Source organism: Hyla sarda, chromosome 3, assembly GCF_029499605.1.
Source record: "Hyla sarda isolate aHylSar1 chromosome 3, aHylSar1.hap1, whole genome shotgun sequence".
In the NCBI taxonomy this organism is placed as follows: domain Eukaryota; kingdom Metazoa; phylum Chordata; class Amphibia; order Anura; family Hylidae; genus Hyla; species Hyla sarda.
The window spans coordinates 40,300,032-40,322,261 of NC_079191.1; positions in this window are offsets into that span (position 1 = coordinate 40,300,032).

Genomic DNA, 22,230 nt, shown 5'->3' on the forward strand with positions numbered 1-22,230 from the left:
TGAGGACAAGCCGGGCTCTGTATACTGAGGACAAGCAGGGCACTGTACACTGAGGACAAGCAGGGCTCTGTGCACTGAGGACAAGCAGGGCTCTGTGCACTGAGTACAAGCAGGGCTCTGTACACTGAGTACAAGCAGGGCTCTGTACACTGAGGCTCTGTGACACACTCCCACCTCACACAACAGAATTGTTGACAAGCCAGGAGCCTGCACAGAGCCCTGCTTATCCCACCCTCACTTCCTGTATTTGGTCTCTTCAGAGAGACACACAATCAATAGCTTCAGGGACACCCAAAAATATACACAATTTTTATCCGATGTATATTACAAATATACATATATTGGTATTATCTACATCATAAAAAGGTTTTTGTTGACGAAAGGTACACTTTAATCCTAATTATTCCTAGTTTTTGAGCCAATTGCCAGGTTTCTATGGCATTGACATATAATTGTTTCAACATAAAATGGTTGTACTGGAACCAATTGATATTGTGACTTGAGGGACCACTGTATATTCATTAATTCACAAATGTTGTCCTTTGAAAGAATGGCATGTAATGCACGCTACAGCACTTCCCCACACAGGCGTAGATGGTAATGTGGTTTCCCAGTACAGGAGATGCACCCCTGTACCCTAGCTGCCTTGTCAGGAAGCCTCCATACAGTGTCCCCTGGGGCCCCTGCACCTGTTCCCCTTGTCCCTGTGCTTTATGCCTATGTTCTGCTGGGTATTGTATATAGAATGTGTTATAGCTTTAAGAACAGTTGACATGTAATTTACCTGTTATCATGTGATTTTAACCCAGTGAGGTATCAGTGACCATGTGACCTAAGGGTGACCTATGGGAACCCTCAGAGTCTCCCCCATATAAGCCCCGGGTGGAGCCTCTGCTCTCTCTTTCTTCCTGCTTAGCTGAGTTGCAGCAAGGTCAAGTCCTAGGTGTGTGTCTAGAGTCCAGAGGAGGCCTAAAGTCAGTCAAGCAGCCACAGATTCTCAAGTCCATTGCCCCACAGGTCAAATCAAAGCCTGGTAAGCTAGAGAAGGGGTGAAGTCCGTCATAGTCTGTCATAGTCAAGTCAGTCCAAGTCATCCTGTCTCAAGTCAGCGTGGTCTGCATGTAAATTGTCCAAGTCCACTATAAGTCCCAGTAAGCCCTAAGGTGTCTGAAGTCACTGGTCACCTCTATGGGCCTAGCCAAGCTGTATAGACTGCTACCTCTATCTGACTCCGTAAAGCTACCGTTGTTCCATAACGATGTCGGAGTCATTATATGCCCCCGTGCCTAGCCCAGGATGTAGCGGTTTTCCTTTGGGTGGTAAAGAGGATAAACCACGCCCTGGCGTCACAAACAAAAGGGGTTAATGCCATATGCCCCTAGGGTAATTCCATTGCCCTCATCACACCCTCACCACAGTAAGTGAGGGATAAAGCACCTATGTATGTAGGAGACTTTTTAATCTGTCATGCATGTACGCTCGGTGAAATGCTTGGGTGTAGAACACATGCCATAGCGTTTTACGGCACAGGCGCACATGGAGTAGCAGTAATGAATAGGTCATCGGACAGCAACAATGCTGGAAGCACACATGGAGGCGGTACCTTACGGCACACTGTTTTGGCGCTGATCAAGAATATACAAGACAGAATCCCTGCCAAGAGGGATGTCATATGGCCCGGATGTGCTGGACCTTGATGACGACTAGAGATGAGCAAATTAAAGCAGATGAACATGAATTCGTTCCGAATTTCATGAAATATTCGATTCGCAACTAATGCTAATATTTCCGCCATTCTATCGCGCAACTTGCTTCATTAAACTTCATTTTACAGAGTTCCAGGCTCCAGGACACCTAAAATGGAGGATCCACATGTCAGTACATGGGGCGGGGATGCTGGGAAGGCGGGAAGGCAAGGTTGGAAGGGAGGTAGGCAGGATGACCCTGAATCACATGCAGGATGCAGCCTATCAGCATTCAGTCACCCCTGTGATGTCACAGCCCTATATAATCGGCAGCCATTTTGCAGCTGCTCATTTCATGCCATATACACTGCATAGAGACAGGACGGACTGCATGTCTCTGTGTGTTACACAGATACACTGAATTGATCATAGCGCAGCGTTCCACTGCCAACTGCTAGTCACATTATCGTTGTGGACAGAGAGCAGTGCAGTGCTTTGCTTGTTCTCACTGAAAAGGATTTTTAAGCCAGCCATTAACCTCCCAATTGCTTTATTCAGCATTTTATCAGAGAGGGGCAGATAGATTTTCGTTGCCTCATACATTTCAACAAGCTGCCTTAACTTCATCAACCTTAGCAGAGGAGGCATGAATGATTTTTCTGCGCAATTCTGTGTATTTTTTCCACAAGAAATCATCTGCTGCTTATACTAGTCTGTAGACAGAATAATAACCAGCAGTTCACTCCATTCTTAATACTCTTTGACAGAGTGCAATTTTGGGTTTAATACACATATTATTTTATTTTTTTGTGATGCTGCACGGTTGTGTCCTGCTGTTGTGCAAAAATAGTTTTTTTCAGCGGACAGTAGTGCATTTTTCTGCCCTCATACGTGCATACCACATACCTACATTAACCCCTTAAGGACCAGGCCATTTTACACCTTAAGGACCGGAGCGTTTTTTGCAATTCTGACCACTATCACTTTAAACATTAATAACTCTGGAATGCTTTTAGTTATCATTCTGATTCCGAGATTGTTTTTTTGTGACATATTCTACTTTAACTTAGTGGTAAAATTTTATGATAACTTGCATCCTTTCTTGGTGAAAAATCCCAAAATTTGATGAAAAAAATGAAAATTTTGCATTTTTCTAACTTTGAAGCTCTCTGCTTGTAAGGAAAATGGATATTCCAAATATATTTTTTTGGGGTTCACATATACAATATGTCTACTTTATGTTTGCATCATAAAATTTATGAGTTTTTACTTTTGGAAGACACCAGAGGGCTTCAAAGTTCAGCAGCAATTTTCCGATTTTTCACAAAATTTTCAAACTCGCTATTTTTCAGGGACCAGTTCAGGTTTGAAGTGGATTTGAAGGGTCTTCATATTAGAAATACCCCATAAAAGAACCCATTATAAAAACTACACCCCCCAAAGTATTCAAAATGACATTCAATAAGTGTTTTAACCCTTTAGGTGTTTCACAGGAATAGCAACAAAGTGAAGGAGAAAATTCAAAATCTTCATTTTTTACACTCGCATGTTCTTGTAGACCCAATTTTTGCAAGGGGTAAAAAGGAGAAAATTTTTACTTGTATTTGAAACCCAATTTCTCTCGAGTAAGGACATACCTCATATGTCTATGTTAATTGTTCGGTGGGCGCAGTAGAGGGCTCAGAAGGGAAGGAGCGACAAATGGTTTTTGGGGGGCATGCCGCATTTAGGAAGCCCCTATGGTGCCAGGACAGCAAAAAAAAACACATGGCATACCATTTTGGAAACTAGACCCCTCAGGGAACGTAACAAGGGGTAAAGTGAACCTTAATACCCTAAAGGTGATTCACGACTTTTGCATATGTAAAAAAAATATATATTTTTTTTACCTAAAATGCTTGGTTTCCCAAAAATTTTACATTTTTAAAAAGGGTAATAGCAGAAAATACCCCCCAAAATTTGAAGCCCAATTTCTCCCAATACAGAAAACACCTCGCATGGGGGTGAAAAGTGCTCTGCTGGCGCACTACAGGTCTCAGAAGAAAAGGAGTCACATTTGGCTTTTTTGAAGGAAATTTTGCTCTGGGGGCATGCCGCATTTAGGAAGCCCCTATGGTGCCAGAACAGCAAAAAAAAACACATGGCATACAATTTTGGAAACTAGACCCCTCGGGGAACGTAACAAGGGGTAATGTGAACCTTAATGCCCTACAGGTGTTTCACGACTTTTGCATATGTAAAAAAAAAAAAAAATTTTACCTAAAATGCTTGTTTTCCCAAAATGTTTACATTTTTAAAAAGGGTAATAGCAGAAAATATCCCCCAAAATTTGAAGCCCAATTTCTCCCGATTCAGAAAACACCCCATATGGGGGTGAAAAGTGCTCTGCTGGCGCACTACAGGTCTCAGAAGAGAAGGAGTCACATTTGGCTTTTTGAAAGCGAATTTTGCTCTGGGGGCATGCCGCATTTAGGAAGCCCCTATGGTGCCAGGACAGCAAAAAAAAAAAACACATGGCATACCATTTTGGAAACTAGACCCCTCGGGGAACGTAACAAGGGGTAGTTTGAACCTTAATACCCTACAGGTGTTTCACGACTTTTGCATATGTAAAAAAAAATATATTTTTTTTTACCTAAAATGCTTGTTTTCCCAAAAATTTTAAATTTTTAAAAAGGGTAATAGCAGAAAATACCCCCCAAAATTTGTTAGGCAATTTTTCCCGAGTACGGCGATACCCCATATGTGACCCTAAACTGTTGCCTTGAAATACGACAGGGCTCCAAAGTGAGAGCGCCATGCGCATTTGAGGCCTAAATTAGGGACTTGCATAGGGGTGGACATAGGGGTATTCTACGCCAGTGATTCCCAAACAGGGTGCCTCCAGCTGTTGTAAAACTCCCAGCATGCCAAGACAGTCAACGGCTATCTGGCAATACTGGGAGTAGTTGTTTTGCAACAGCTGGAGGCTCCGTTTTGGAAACAGTGGCGTACCAGACGTTTTTCATTTTTATTGGGGAGGGGAGGGGGGCTGTGTAGGGGTATGTGTATATGTAGTGTTTTTTACTTTTTATTTTATTTTGTGTTAGTGTAGTGTAGTGTTTTTAGGGTACAGTCGCACGGGCGGGGGTTCACAGTAGTTTCTCGCTGGCAGTTTGAGCTGCGGCAGAAATTTTACCGTACCTCAAACTTGCAGCCCGATACTTACTGTAATCCTCCGCCCATGTGAGTGTACCCTGTACATTCACATTGGGGGGGGGGACATCCAGCTGTTGCAAAACTACAACTCCCAGCATGTACGGTCTATCAGTGCATGCTGGGAGTTGTAGTTTTGCAACAGCTGGATGCACACTGGTTGTGAAACACCGAGTTTGGTAACAAACTCAGTGTTTTGCAACCAGTGTGCCTTCAGCTGTTGCAAAAGCTACAACCCCCAGCATGTACGGACAGCGGAAGGGCATGCTGGGTCTTGTAGTTATGCAACAGCTGGAGGCATACTACTTTGGCTGGGGATGCTGGGGATTGTAGTTATGCAACAGCTGGAGACACACTGGTTTGCTACTTAACTCAGTGTGCCTTCAGCTGTTGCAAAACTACAACTCTCAGCAGTCACCGACAGCCAACGGGCATGCTGGGAGTTGTAGTTATGCAACCACCAGATGCACCACTACAACTCCCAGCATGCACTTTAGCTGATTGTGCAAGCTGGGAGTTGTAGTTACACAACAGCTGAAGGTACACTTTTCCATAGAAAGAATGTGCCTCCAGCTGTTGCAAAACTACAAGTCCCAGCATGCCCATAAGGGAATGCTGGGAGTTGTGGTGGTCTGCCTCCTGCTGTTGCATAACTACAGCTCCCAGCATGCCCTTTTTGCATGCTGGGAGCTGTTGCTAAGCAACAGCAGGAGGCTGTCACTCACCTCCAACGATCCTCGCCGCACAGGTCAGTCCCTCGTCGTCTCCGCCGCCGCCGCTGCTCCTGGGGCCCCCGATCCTAACAGGGGCGCCGGGGATCGGGGTCCCCAGCACCCGGGGTGCACGTCCCGCACCCGCTCACGTCCTCCGGAAGAGGGGCGGAGCGGGTTGCGGGAGTGACACCCGCAGCAGGCGCCCTGATTGGTCGGCCGGTAATCCGGCCGACGAATCAGGGCGATCGTGAGGTGGCACCAGTGCCACCTCACCCCTGCTGGCTCTGGCTGTTCGGGGCCGTCTCTGACGGCCCTGATCAGCCGATAATTCCGGGTCACTGGAGACCCGATTGACCCGGAATCCGCCGCAGATCGCTGGACTGAATTGTCCAGCGATCTGCGGCCATGGGCGATATGCCCCGATGCCTGCTGAACGATTTCAGCAGGCATCGGGGACCGGCTCCGCTCCAGATGGTTGCGGGGGGCCGGTAAAACACATGACGTTCTCATACGTCATGTGTCCTTAAGGACTCGGAAATGGAGACGTATGAGAACGTCATGTGTCCTTAAGGGGTTAAAGCAGTGCACTTTTTTGTACCTGTTAATCTGTAACAAGCCTACATACAGTGAAAGGCCAGGGAAAAGTAATCACTGGCTGCTGTTTTATGAAAATGCGTCTTCCAAGTGTACTGTAGTGCATTTTCCTGCCCTCGTACGTGCATACTACATACCTACATCTATGTAGTTGTCACGATGCCGGCTGGCAGGTAGTGGATCCTCTGTGCCAGAGAGGGATGGCGAGGACCGCGCTAGTGGACCGGTTCTAAGCCACTACAGGTTTTCACCAGAGCCCGCCGCAAAGCGGGATGGTCTTGCTGCGGCGGTAGTGACCAGGTCGTATCCACTAGCAACGGCTCACCTCTCTGACTGCTGAAGATAGGCGAGGTACAAGGGAGTAGGCAGAAGCAAGGTCGGACGTAGCAGAAGGTCGGGGGCAGGCGGCAAGGATCGTAGTCAGGGGCAACGGCAGGAGGTCAGGAACACGGGCTAGGAACAAACAAGGGAACGCTTTCACTAGGCACAAGTGCAACAAGATCCGGCAAGGAAGTGCATGGGAGGAGGATAGATATAGGGAAGTGCACAGGTGGAAACTAATTAAGCTAATTGGAAGATTGGGCCAGGCACCATCATAGGTGCACTGGCCCTTTAAATCGCAGAGACCCGGCGCGCGCGCGCCCTAGGGAGCGGGGCCGCGCGCGCCGGGACAGGACCGACGGAGAGCGAGTCAGGTACGGGGACCGGGGTGCGCATCGCGAGCGGGCGCCACCCGCATCGCGAATCGCATCCCGGCTGGAGGCGGGACCGCAGCGCACCCGGTCAGTGGATCTGACCGGGGCGCTGCAGCAACGAGGATGAGGCGAGCGCTCCGGGGAGGAACGGGGACCCGGAGCGCTCGGCGTAACAGTACCCCCCCCCCTTGGGTCTCCCCCTCTTCTTGGGGCCAAAGAACCTGAGGAAAAAAAAGTCAATTTTTCCGTGATGAGGTCCGATGCACATTAGGAGGGGTTCTGTGCGGAAACGCATGAGACAGTCCAATCTTTCATTGTTAATACAATAGATGTAGAGGGGTCTGGCGAGACTGGTCACAGGGACGTAGAACCTGTTGATAAGAGAGGCCAAAAAAATTTTTCCTGCAGATCCGGAATCCAAGAAGACCATAGTAGAGAAGGAGAAGGTAGAGGCAGATATCCGCACAGGCACAGTAAGGCGTGGAGAAGCAGAGTTGACATCAAGAACTGTGTCACCTTTGTGCGGAGTCAGCGTACGTCCTTCCAGGCGGGGAGGACGGATAGGACAATCCTTCAGGAAGTGTTCGGTACCGGCACAGTACAGGCAAAGATTCTCCATGCGGCGTCGTGTCCTCTCTTGAGGTGTCAAGCGAGACCGGTCAACTTGCATAGCCTCCGCGGCGGGAAGCACAGGAACGGATTGCAGAGGACCAGAGGAGAGAGGAGCCGGGGAGAAAAAACGCCTCGTGCGAACAAAGTCCATATCCAGGCGGAGCTCCAGACGCCATCCGGAAGAACGCATGTCAATGCGAGTGGCAAGATGAATGAGTTCATGCAGGTTAGCAGGAGTCTCTCGTGCGGCCAGAACATCTTTAATGTTGCTGGATAGGCCTTTTTTAAAGGTCGCGCAGAGAATCTCACTATTCCAGGACAACTCGGAAGCAAGAGCACGGAACTGAATGGCGTACTCGCCAACGGAAGAAACACCCTGGACCAGGTTCAGCAGGGCAGTCTTGGCAGAAGAGGCTCGGGCAGGCTCCTCGAAGACACCACGGACCTCAGCGAAGTAGGACTGGACTGTGGCTGTGGCAGGATCATTGCGGACCCCATCAAATTTGTCCGGCAGGGACAAGCAGGGGTTAGGAGCGGCCGGTTGCTGCGGAGGAGTTGCAGGAGCCGGCGGAGGAGATGGTTGTTGCAGCTGTAGCTGTGACTGAATTTGCTGTATCTGTGACTGAAGATGCAGTGTCACGGAGGTCAAGTATGCCAGCTGTTGATTTCGTTGGGCGATCTTTAGGGCTTGCTGGGCGACCAGTGTAGGGAGGTCGGTGACAACTGGCAGAGGAACTTCAGCGGGATCCATGGCCGGATCTACTGTCACGATGCCGGCTGGCAGGTAGTGGATCCTCTGTGCCAGAGAGGGATGGCGAGGACCGCGCTAGTGGACCGGTTCTAAGCCACTACAGGTTTTCACCAGAGCCCGCCGCAAAGCGGGATGGTCTTGCTGCGGCGGTAGTGACCAGGTCGTATCCACTAGCAACGGCTCACCTCTCTGACTGCTGAAGATAGGCGAGGTACAAGGGAGTAGGCAGAAGCAAGGTCGGACGTAGCAGAAGGTCGGGGGCAGGCGGCAAGGATCGTAGTCAGGGGCAACGGCAGGAGGTCAGGAACACGGGCTAGGAACAAACAAGGGAACGCTTTCACTAGGCACAAGTGCAACAAGATCCGGCAAGGAAGTGCATGGGAGGAGGATAGATATAGGGAAGTGCACAGGTGGAAACTAATTAAGCTAATTGGAAGATTGGGCCAGGCACCATCATAGGTGCACTGGCCCTTTAAATCGCAGAGACCCGGCGCGCGCGCGCCCTAGGGAGCGGGGCCGCGCGCGCCGGGACAGGACCGACGGAGAGCGAGTCAGGTACGGGGACCGGGGTGCGCATCGCGAGCGGGCGCCACCCGCATCGCGAATCGCATCCCGGCTGGAGGCGGGACCGCAGCGCACCCGGTCAGTGGATCTGACCGGGGCGCTGCAGCAACGAGGATGAGGCGAGCGCTCCGGGGAGGAACGGGGACCCGGAGCGCTCGGCGTAACAGTAGTGCACTTTTTTTGTACCTGTTAATCTGTAACAAGCCTACATACAGTGAAAGGCCAGGGAAAAGTAATCACTGGCTGTTTTATGAAAATAAGTTTTCCAAGTGTACTGTAGTGCATTTTTCTGCCCTCATACGTGCATACCACATAACTACATCTAAGTAGTGCACTTTTCTGTACCTGTTAATCTGTAACAAGCCTACATACAGTGAAAGGCCAGGGAAAAGTAATCACTGGCTGTTGTTTTATGAAAATATGTTTTCCAAGTGTACTGTAGGCAGTTTTTTGCCCTCGTACGTGCCTACCACATACCTACATCTAAGTAGTGCACCATTTTGTACCTGTTAACCTGTCATGGGCCTACATACTGTGAAAGGACAGACAAAAGTAATCATCGTCTGGTGTTTAAAAAACAATACAGAGTTTTTAGGCACATTGAAGTGCATTTTTCTGCCCTCATAAGTGCTTACTGCATACGTACATCTAAGTAGTGTACCATTTTGTACCTGTTAATCTGTCAAGAGCCTACATACTGTGAAAGTCCAAACTAAAGTACTCACCGGCTGGTGTTTTACAAAAAGACAGAGTTTTTAGGCATATTGTAGCGCATTTTTCTGCCCTAATCAGTGCATATCTACATCTAAGAAGTGTACTATTGTGTACGTGTTAATCTGTCAAAGGCCTAGATACTGCGAAAGGACAGCCAAAAGTATACACCTGCTGGTGTTCTAGACAGCAGCCGTGATTAATTGGTTCACTAGCTCATCCATTTCATCTCAAGTGACATCCGACACCCCAGTCAACAGTCGGTGGGTTCCTCACACTCAACCCTGTGTACTTCTGCTACTGTCTGATCCAGGCTGTGTGTTTCAGGAACTACTTGGCTTACTGATGCTGTTGGGCCTGTGCCTAATATTTTTTGATGTTAGCACTAGCTAACATACATCTTCTATACAGATTTCAACATTAACATAATGTTAGGGGTTGTAAAGCCCTCTTGTAAACTCATGCTGATGCCTGCTCCAGGCTGTGTGTTTCAGTAACTACTTGGCTTAGTGATGCTGCTGGGCTTGGGCCTTACATTTTTGGATGTTAGCACTAGCTTACATACATGCTTAATTGAGATTTCAACATTGATCTTTCAATCTTAGGGTTTATGAAACCCTCTTGTGCACTCCTGCTGCTGACTTCTCCTGTATATGTCATTCAGCAACTACATGGTTTAGTGATGCTGCTGGGCCTAGGATATTACCTATATATGTTTGTGATAGCACTAGGTACCATACATCTTCAATGGAAATTTCAAAATTCATCTTTTATTCTTAGAGATTGTGAGGCCCTATTGTCTCCTCATCTGCTGCCAACTCCAGGCTGTGCCATTCAGACACTATATGGTCTCCTCATGCTTCAGCCACCTCCAAGCTGTGTTATTCAGCCACTATATGGTCTCCATATATTGACTGTGTATTGTAGTAAATATGTGTCTATCCTTGAGTTACTCTCCCAGCATTATTGCCATTTTGATACCAGACTAGTAATAAAAGAAATATTGCCAAGGACTAGCAGAAACAGGGAACTGTGGATACTTACCACCGGCTGTTGGAATTGACTGACTATCCCAGGTGGTAGATTTACCATTTTGAAGTTCCTCAGTTCCAGTAGGCTTTAAGTCGTTCATTGTTTGTTGTGGTTCTTCAGTTGCAGAATTAAGTTGTATCATGTTTTCCTGTTCCTCCAATGAACCAATGTCACTGGAAACAATACTCATATTGTCATCTAATGAAGGATCCTTTTCTTCAGAGATTTATGATTTTATTATTTTGAATGTCAGGTCATATTCTGACAATTTGTGATTATAAATGAATTTTGTAATCTGGGACACAGGTAAAAATAAGTATTTTTAAGCGTACTGTAGCACATTTTTCTGCCCTCATTAGTGCATACCACATACCTACATCTAAGTAGTGTACTATTTTGTATCTGTTAATCTGTCAAGGGTCTATATACTGTGAAAGGACAGCCAATAGTACACATCTGCTGCTGTTCTAGACAAATACTGTTTTAAGCAAAGTGAAGCGTATTGTACTACCCTCATATACGCAATAAGCATGTCAGGCAGAGAAGTGAAATTTCAATTGCTAAATCCATTATATCAATTTCAAAATCTTAAATTCAAATTTAAAAATCATAGATTTCAATGGTCTCGTTATGCTGCTGTCAACTCCAGGCTGTGCCATTCACACACTATATGGTCTCCTCATGCTTCAGCCAACTCCAGGCTGTGTCATTCAGGCAATATATGGTTTACTGATGCTGCTGGGCCCGGGAATTAATTTTTTTTCTATAGTAGCACTATCTACCCAAAATCTTCAGTTTAAATTTCAAACTTCGTCTTTTTTTCTTAGGGATTGTGAAGCCCTGGGGTCTCGCCATGCTTCAGCCAACTCCAGGCTGTGCGATTCAGATGCTATATGGTCTCCTCCTACTGATGCCACCTCCAGGCTCTGTCATTGTACTGCCATGTGACATGTATCTCCTTATTAGATTAGGTCCTTTGTACCCACACGCCAGGGCTTGGGACACTAAAACTTAAGAGTTAAAAGTTCCATTTCAAAATCCTCAATTTCAAATTCAAAATCTTAGATTTCTATTAAAAATTCTTGTATTTTAATGGTCTCCTCATGCTTCAGCCACTTTCCGGCTATACCATTCGGACACTACATGGGCTCCTTATGCTTTCCCCACCTCCAGGCTGTGTCATTCAGCCTATATATAATTTTCTGGTGCTACTGGGACTGGGATATTAACTCCAAATATGTTATGGTAGCAATAGCTAACATGAATGCTTAATTGAGATTTCAAGCTTCATTTTTCAATGTAAGGGGTTATGAAACCCTCTTGGGTACTGCTGATGTCTACTCCTGTGTCTTTCAGGAATTACTTGGCTTACTGATGTTTCTGGGCTTGGGCCTTACATTTTTGGATGTTTAGCACTAGCTAAATTCATGCTTAATAGAAATTTCAACATTGATCTTTCAATGTAAGGGGTTATGAAACTCTCGGGTGTACTGCTGATGCCTGCTCCTGACTGTGTGTTTCAGGAACTACTTGGCTTACTGATGCTTCTGGGCTTGGGCCTTACATTTTTGGATGTTTAGCACTAGCTAAATACATGCTTAATAGAAATTTCAACACTGATCTTTCAATGTAAGGGGTTATGAAACCCTTGGGTGTACTGCTGATGCCTGCTCCTGACTGCTCCTGTGTGTTTCAGGAACTACTTAGCTTAATGATGCTTCTGGGCTTGGGCCTTAAATTTTTGGATGTTTAGCACTAGCTAAATACATGCTTAATAGAAATTTCAACATTGATCTTTCAATGTAAGGGGTTATGAAACCCTTGAGTGTATTGCTAATTCCCGCTCCTGACTGCTTCTGTGTCTTTCAGGAACTACTTGGCTTACTGATGCTTCTGGGCTTGGGCCTTACATTTTTGGATGTTTAGCACTAGCTAAATACATGCTTAATAGAAATTTCAACATTGATCTTTCAATGTAAGGGGTTATGAAACCCTCTGGTGTACTGCTGATGCCTGCTCCTGACTGTGTTTCCGGAACTACTTGGCTTATTGATGCTTCTGGGCTTGGGCATCACATTTTTGGATGTTTAGCACTAGCTAAATACATGCATTATTGAGATTTCAACATTGTTCTTTCAATGTAAGGGGTTATGAAACCCTCTTGTCCACTGCTGATGCCTGCTCCTGACTGTGTGTTTCATTAACTACTTGGTTTACTGATGCTTCTGGGCTTGGGCCTTACATTTTTGGATGGTAGCATTAGCTAACATGCATCTTCAATAGAAATTTCAACATTCACCTTTTAATGTTAGAGGTTCACAACCCCTAACATTAAAAGGTGAATGTTGAAATTTATATTGAAGATGCATGCAGTGTACTCATGCTGCTGCCTGCTACTGTATGTGTCAGATAGCAACTACATGGTTTAGTGATGCTGCTGAGCCTAGGACATTACATATATATGTTTATGGTAGCACTAGGTACCATAAATCTTCTATCAAAATTTCAAAATTCATCTTTTATTATTAGAAATTGTGAGGCCCTATTGTCTCCTCATCTGCCGCCAACTCCAGGCTGTGCCATTCAGACACTAAATGGTTTCCTCATGCTTCAGCCAACTCCAGGCTGTTCCACTCAGGCAATATATGGCTTACTGATGCTGCTGGGACTGGGTGTGGGAATAAAAATTTTGTTTTGGTAGCACTAGCTACCCAAAATCTTCGGTTTAAATTTCAAAATTCATGTTGTAATCTTAGGGATTGTGGAGACCTAGTGTCTACTCATGCTGCTGCCAACTCCTGGATATGCCATTCAGATACTATATGGTTTCCTCATCCTTCAGCCAACTCCAAGTTGTGCCATTCAGGCAATATGTGGTTTACTGATGCTGCTGGGACTGGGTCTGGGAATAAAAATGTTGTTATGGTGGCACTAAATACCCCAAATCTTCCGTTTAAAATTCAAACTTCATCTTTTTTTTCTTAGGGATTGTGAAGCCCTGGTGTCTACTCATGCTGCTGGCAACTCCAGGCTGTGCCATTCATGTAATATATGGTTTACTGATGCTGCTGGACCTGGGAATAAAAACTTTTGTTATGGTAGTAGCTACCCAAAATCTTCACTTTAAATTTCAAACTTCTTCTAGTTTTCTTAGGGATAGAGAAGCCCTGGGGTCTCCTCATGCTCCAGGCTTTGCCATTCAGACACTATATGGTCTCCTCCTACTGATGCCACCTCCAGGCTCTGTCATTGTGCTGCCATGTGACATGTGACTTCTTGTTAGATTAGGTCCTTTGTACCCACACGCCGGGGCCTGGGGCACTAAAACTTGGGAGTTAAAAGTTCCATTTCAAAATCCTCAATTTCAATTTCAAAATCTTAGATTTCTATTTAAAATTCTTATATTTCAATGGTCTCCTCATGCTTTCGCCAACTCCAGGTTGTGTCATTCAGGCAATATATAGTTTACTGATGCTGCTGGGCCTGGGTCTGGGAAAAAAAATGTTATTATGGTAGCACTATCTACCTAAAATCTTCGGTTTATCTTCAGAATTCATCTTATAATCTTAGGGATTGGGAAGGCCTAGTGCAGTGGTGGGCAAACTTTTTTTTTCAACTGAGCCATATCTCGCCAAAACCATGATTGAAATTTATTTTGAGAGCCACATTTTTAAAACCGAAAATACATAGGATGGGACACTGTTTTTAGTTTCAATAAGTTTTTATTATATGTGGGGGCACGACAGGGGGGGGTCCTGTCATTTGCCCCCACATATAATGCCCCCGCCATGTGCCCCTCATATATAATGCCCCCCTGGCATGTGCCCCTTATATATAATACCCCATGTCCTGTGCCCCTCACAATATAATGCCCCCCTGACATGTGCCCCTCACTTATAATGCCCCCTGTCATGTGCCCCCACATATAATGCCCCCTGAAATGTGCCCCTCACATATAATGCCCCCCTGACATGTGCCCCTTATATATAATACCCCATGTGCTGTGCCCCTCACAATATAATGCCCCCCTGACATGTGCCCCTCACTTATAATGCCCTCTGTCATGTGCCCCCACATATAATGCCCCCTGACATGTGCCCCTCACATATACCGTATATGCCGGCTTATAAGACGACTGGGCGTATAAGACGACCCCCAACGTTCACAGTTAAAATATAGAGTTTGGGATATACTCGCAGTATAAGACTACCCCTCTTACCGTCATGTACGGTACCTTGTAGTCCCCCCCCCCCATTAGGTAGGCAGTATAGTTCCCCCCACATTAGGTAGGCAGCATGTTCCCCCACAATAGTAGGCAGCTCCCCCACATTAGGTCAGCAGTTCCCCCACAATAGTGGACAGCTCCCCCACATTAGGTCAGCAGTTCCCCCACATTAGGTCAGCAGCTCCCCCACAATAGTAGGCAGCTCCCCCATAATATTTGGCAGCTCCCCCCCCCCCCCCCACAATATTAGGAAGTTCCCCCACAATAGTAGGCAGCCCCCCCCCCCCCACAATAGTTGGCAGTATAGTTCCCCCACAATAGTTGGCAGTATAGTTCCCCCACAATAATTGGCAGTATAGTTCCCCCACAATGGTAGGCAGCTCCCCTCCACAATAGTTGGCAGTATAGTTCCCCCACAATAGTTGGCAGTATAGTTCCCCCACAATAGTTGGCAGTATAGTCCCCCAACAATGGTAGGCAGCTCCCCCCCCCCTCCCCCCCCCCACAGACATACAGCTTCAAGCCATATACAGTGTATGGCTGGAGACTGTATGTCTGTATACTGCCCCCCACAGTGTTCCGGTCACCGCTCCACACTGTGCCATTCAGCCACTATATGGTCTCCTAATGCTGCCAACACCTTCACGCTGTGTCATTCAGCCACTATATGGTCTCCTCATGCTGCGAACAACTCCATGCTGTGTCAGTGTCAATCAGCCACTATAGGGTCTCCTCATGCTGCCAACACCTCCACGCTGTGTCATTCAGCCACTATATGGTCTACTCATGCTGCCAACACCTCCACGCTGTGTCACTCAGCACCCTATTTGGTCTCCTCATGCTGCCAACACCTCCACGCTGTGTCATTCAGTCACTATATGGTCTCCTAGTGGCGTCGCTAGGGGGGGACAGAGGGGGCCATGGCCCCCCTAGATCAGGCCGTGCCCCCCCTTGGGCCCCCCCAATTTAAAATAAATAAGGATGTCCCGATACATTGATGACTCCACCCCCAGCACAGGAGAGGACGGGCGGAGAGCTGACAGGTCACACAGCAGAGCGTCCCTTTCATGTGAGGTGAGTGATGTCCCGTGTCCTGCCTCTCTCCCCCCTGATCAGAAGTATAACCCGGGGCTGAGTAATGTGTATGGTAGCAGTCCAGAGGGGTCACTTTCCCTCCTCCAGTGTCCACAGGTCACCAAAATGCCACATTATCACAACAATTTTTAGGAAAAACTGGGTGGTTTTACCGCGATTTTTCGTAAATCGCGGTAAAACAGCGCAATTTTTGCCACGATTTTTCCATAAATTGCTCTGGTAATGTGACCTGTTGGAGACCTGTGGACACTGGAGGAGGAAAAGTGACCCCTCTGGAAGGACAACATGTGAATACACTGCTAGTTTATCATTAACCCCTCAAGGGTATATTCACATGTACAGGATCTGCGGCATATTTTTGCTGCATATTTTGTGCAGCTGATTTTGCAACCCATTAGCTTCAATAGGTAGCAAAGTCAGCTTCAGAAAATATACAGCAGATCCTGTACGTGTGAACGTACCCTAAGGGCTCATTCAGGGGTGGATCCACAGTGTATTTTACGCTGCAGATCCACCGACAATGGACCCTACAGTGCTGCCTCTAATTGTGCCTGCTCCGCCGCTACGAGCAGACACGCTTTTGATGTGTAGTATACTCGCGCACATCATGGCCGCTCCTCCCGCTCTCTGAGCTAGGCCGAGAGCAGCCGCGATGTGTGCGAGTATACACATCAAAGCGTGTCTGCTCCTAGCGGAGGATTGCTGTTATGAGCAGGCACAGATAGAGGCAGCACTGTAGGGTCCATTGTCGGGGGATCTGCAGCGTAAAATATGCTGGGGATCCATCCGTGTAAATGAGCCCTAAAGACGCAAGGCGTATGTGTACGCACAGTGCCTGCTCCCACTGTGTTGTATAAATCATTAGCTAGAACCCTCGGCTAATGCCAGACATCCCCAATCAGGCTGATGTCCGACATTAACCCTTTAGATGCCGCTATCAAAGTTGATGGTAGTGTCCAAAGGTTTTAACGCCTTAAGGACCGATCGTTTTTTCTGTTTTTGCACTTTTGTTTTTTCCTCCTCACCTTTTAAAAATCATAACCCTTTCAAGTTTGCACCTAAAAATCCATATGATGGCTTATTTTTTGCGCCACCAATTCTACTTTATAATTACATCAGTCATTTACCCAAAAATCTATGGCAAAAACGGAAAAAAAAATAATTGTGTATATATATATATATATATATATATATATTCATATATATATATATATATGTGTGTGTATATGTATATATATATATATATATATATATATATATACACACACATACACACGTTTTAAAATTGCCCCCCCCCCCACGTTTTAAAATTTGCGCCACCAATTCTACTTTATAATTACATCAGTCATTTACCCAAAAATCTATGGCAAAAACGGAAAAAAAAATAATTGTGTGTGTATATATATATATATATATATATATATATATATATATATATGTATATATATTCATATATATATATATATGTGTGTGTATATGTATATATATATATATATACACACATACACACGTTTTAAAATTGCCCCCCCCCCCACTTTTGTCACTGCCCCCCCCCCCCTAAATATGAATGCTGGAGACGCCACTGTGGTCTCCTCCTGGTGCAAACACCTCCACGCTGTGTCCTTCGCCACTATATGGTCTCTTCATGCTGCCAACACCTCCACACTGTCATTCAGCCACTATATGGTCTCCTCATGCTGCCAACACCTCCACGCTGTGTCATTCAGCCACTACATGGTCTCTTCATGCTGCCAACACCTCCACACTGTCATTCAGCCACTATATGGTCTCCTCATGCTGCCAACACCTCCACACTGTCATTCAGCCACTACATGGTCTCTTCATGCTGCCAACACCTCCACACTGTCATTCAGCCACTATATGGTGTCCTCATGCTGCCAACACCTCCACGCTGTGTCATTCAGCCACTATATGGTCTCCCATGCTGCCAAGACCTCCACGCTGTGTCATTCAGCCACTACATGGTCTCCTCATGCTGCCAACACCTCCACGCTGTGTCATTTAGCCACTATATGGACTCCTAATGCTGCCAACACCTTCACGCTGTGTCATTCAGCCACTATATGGTCTCCTCATGCTGCGAACAACTCCATGCTGTGTCATTCAGCCACTATATGGTTCCTCATGCTGCCAACACCTCCATGCTGTGTCATTCAGCGACTATATGGTCTCCTCATGCTTCATGTGGTCTCCTCCTGGTGCAAACACCTCCACGCTGTGTCCTTCGCCACTATATGGTCTCTTCATGCTGCCAACACCTCCACACTGTCATTCAGCCACTATATGGTCTCCTCATGCTGCCAACACCTCCACGCTGTGTCATTCAGCCACTACATGGTCTCTTCATGCTGCCAACACCTCCACACTGTCATTCAGCCACTATATAGTCTCTTCATGCTGCCAACACCTCCACACTGTCATTCAGCCACTATATGGTGTCCTCATGCTGCCAACACCTCCACGCTGTGTCATTCAGCCACTATATGGTGTCCTCATGCTGCCAACACCTCCACGCTGTGTCATTTAGCCACTATATGGACTCCTAATGCTGCCAACACCTTCACGCTGTGTCATTCAGCCACTATATGGTCTCCTCATGCTGCGAACAACTCCATGCTGTGTCATTCAGCCACTATATGGTTCCTCATGCTGCCAACACCTCCATGCTGTGTCATTCAGCCACTATATGGTCTCCTCATGCTTCAGCCTCATCCAAGCTGTGTAATCCAGCCACTATTTGGTCTCCTCATGCTGCCAACACCTCCACGCTGTGTCATTCAGCCACTATATGGTCTCCTCCTGGTGCGAACACCTCCACGCTGTGTCATTCAGCCACTATATGGTCTCCTAAATGCTGCCAACACCTCCACACTGTCATTCAGCCACTATATGGTCTCCTCATGCTGCCAACACCTCTACGCTGTGTCATTCAGCCACTATACGGTCTTCTTATGCTGCCAACACCTCCACGCTGTGTCATTCAGCCGCTACATGGTCTCTTCATGCTGCCAACACCTCCACGCTGTGTCATTCAACCACTACATGGTCTCCTCATGCTGCCAACACCTCCAAGCTGTGTCATCCAGCCACTTTATTGTCTCCTCATGCTGCCGCCACCTCCACGCTGTGTCATTTAGCCACTATATGGTCTTCTCATGCTGCCAACACCTCCACACTGTGTCTTTCAGCCACTATATGGTCTCCTCATGCTGCCAACACCTCCACGCTGTGTCACTTAACCACTATATGGTCTCCTCATGCTGCCAACACCTCCACGCTGTGTCATCCAGCCACTATATGGTCTCCTCATGCTTCCGCCACATCCAAGCTTCATGCTGCCAACACCTCCACGCTGTGTCACTTAACCACTATATGGTCTCCTCATGCTGCCAACACCTCCACGCTGTGTCATCCAGCCACTATATGTCTCCTCATGCTTCCGCCACATCTAAGCTGTGTCATTCATCCACTATATGGTCTCCTCATGCTGCCAACACCTCCATACTGTGTCATTGAGCCCCTATATGGTGTCCTCATGCTGCAAACGTCTCCACGCTGTGTCATTGAGTCACTATATGGTTTCCTCATGCTGCCAACACCTCCACACTGTGTCATTCAGCTACTATATGGTCTCCTCATGCTGCCAACACCTCCACCCTGTGTCATTGAGCCACTATATGGTCTCCTCATGCTGCCAACACTTCCACGCTGTGTCATTCAGCCACTATATGGTCTCCTCATACTGATGCCACCGCCAGGCTCTGTCATTGTGCGGCAGGGATTCTAAAAGCGATGCCGGTAATCTGCATGTTATTCTGAATAACAGTATTATGTCACTACCCCAGCACACTCCATATGCGTGCCTATTGAGGCTCTCTGTAGGCCAGAAATAGCTATTTTTAATATTGATTCGCCGCAAATAAATTTTTTCGCAAAAATTTGGCGAATAGGCCGAATTAAATTTTTTGCAAAAGTTCGCTCATCTCTAATGATGACCTTTGATATCATTCCCAGGACCTTAGTGATTGGTCTAATCTTGGACCTACCAGGACAATCTGTGTAAAGCACTTTGTGTACAAATCCCTCGGCTATGTCAGTAAGAATTTGTGTACTCCTATGCTATCCCCTGATGAACCCCATATTTTATTGAGCAAGGGATGAAACGTGTCAGGAATTACAGTTTGACATAATAACTAGTGGTGTAGGAATCATTTAGCGGTGGCGGTGGCTATGCAATCTCAGCTAGCGCACTCACTCTTTATATCTGTGTTGATAACCCCTTGTTCTTCCAGATGGAGGTGAACTGGTTGCAAAACACTGCTCTGGGAAGTCTACTGGAGCTGTGGAAATAAGGTCAGCCCAGAATGGGGAATCTAACCCAGTTGAGGTTATATTTTGATCCTGTTTGGAGGCTGAAGGGGAATACTTAGTCTTGGTGGTCTAGTTGGGAGCTGTAGCAAGACTTGGTTGCCCTACAAGCCTAAAGAGTGGCCTGGATAGTTAGACCTGAAGAGTTGCTTGGATATTACAAGCAGTAGGACAGTCCTAAGAGCAGTAGGCTTGCATGGTAGATGGGGAATTGTAATGTTGCTGGGGCCCCAAATGTTGGGTCTGTTGGCTAACCATTGAGCCACTGGACAGTCCTAAGAGGAGATTTGGGGGATAGTCTAGTGGTGACAGTAGAGACATGTAGCCTAATGGGTAGTACTTTGGCAGAAAATGACATTGGGGGGTCAAAACTCTTGAGAGTAGGATCTAAGAAAGAAAGCTACCAGATAGGTGGCAGAAGTTTGAGATATGTGTGGACTTGTGTGAAGTAACAGTGGCCAAGGAGCGGCTTCTGTGAAGCAAACAGGAACCTGAAACTAATTGCATACTATGAAATATGTTTATATACCTGTTAAAGGGGTATTCCAGGAATTTTCTTTATTTGACTATGCTACAGGGGCTGTAAAGTTAGTGTAGTTCATAATATACAGTGGGGATCAAAAGTTTGGGCACCCCAGGTAAAAATTTGTATTAATGTGCATAAAGAAGCCAAGGAAATATGGAAAAATCTCCAAAAGGCATCAAAATACAGATTAGACATTCTTATAATATGTCAACAAAAGTTAGATTTTATTTCCATCATTTACACTTTCAAAATAACAGAAAACAAAAAATGGCGTCTGCAAATGTTTGGGCACCCTGCAGAGTTAATACCTTGTACTGCCCCCTTTGGCAAGTATCACAGCTTGTTAACGCTTTTTGTAGCCAGCGAAGAGTCTTTCAATTCTTGTTTGAGGTATTTTTGCCCATTCTTCCTTACAAAAGTCTTCCAGTTCTTTGAGATTTCTGGGCTGTCTGTCCGTAGATTTTCAATTATGTTGAGGTAAGGAGATTGTGAAGGCCATGGCAAAACCTTCAGTTTACGTCTCTTGATGTCATTCCCCGTGGATTTCGAAGTCTGTTTAGGATCATTATACATTTGTAGAAGCCAGCCTCTCTTTAACTTCAGCTTTTTCACAGATGGCATCAAGTTAGCATCCAAAATTTGCTGAAATTTTATTGAATCAATTTTTCCTTCTACTCGCGAAATGTTCCACTTGCTGCAATACAACCCCAAAGCATGATTGATCCACCCCCATGCTTAACAGTTGGACAGAGGTCCTTTTCATAAAATTCTGTTCCCCTTCTTCTCCAAACGTACCTTTGCTCATTCCGGCCAAAAAGTTACATTTTAACCTCATCGGTCCACAGAGCTTGTTTCCAAAATGCATCAGGCTTGTCTTTATGTTCATTTGCAAAGTTCAAACGCTGATTTTTGTGGTAAGGACATAGAAGAAGTTTTCTTCTGATGACTCTCCCATGAAGACCATATTTGCACAAGTATCTCTTTATAGTGGAATAGTGTACCACAACTCCAGTGTCTGCCAGATCTTTCTGGAGGGATTGTGCAGTCAAACGTGGGTTGTGAATTGTCTTTCTCACAATCCTGCGAGCTGTTCTGTCTGATATTTTCTTGGTCTTCCAGATCTTGCTTTAACTTCCACTGTTCCTGATGACTGCCATTTCTTAATTACATTCCGAACAGAGGATATTGATATCTGAAAACGTTTTGCTATCTTCTTATAGCCTTCTCCAGCTTTGTGAGCGTCAACTATTTTCAGTTTCAGATTTCTAGACAACTGCTTAGAAGAACCCATGGTGCTGATTGTTGGGGCAAGGTTAGATGAGTCTGGGCACATAAAACCTTTGAGATTTACATCACCTGGTCTTCCCAGATGATGATTGAGAACAATCCATGACACTGGCAGGTCTCAGCTTTGCAAAGGGGGCGCTGCATGCTATAAATTCT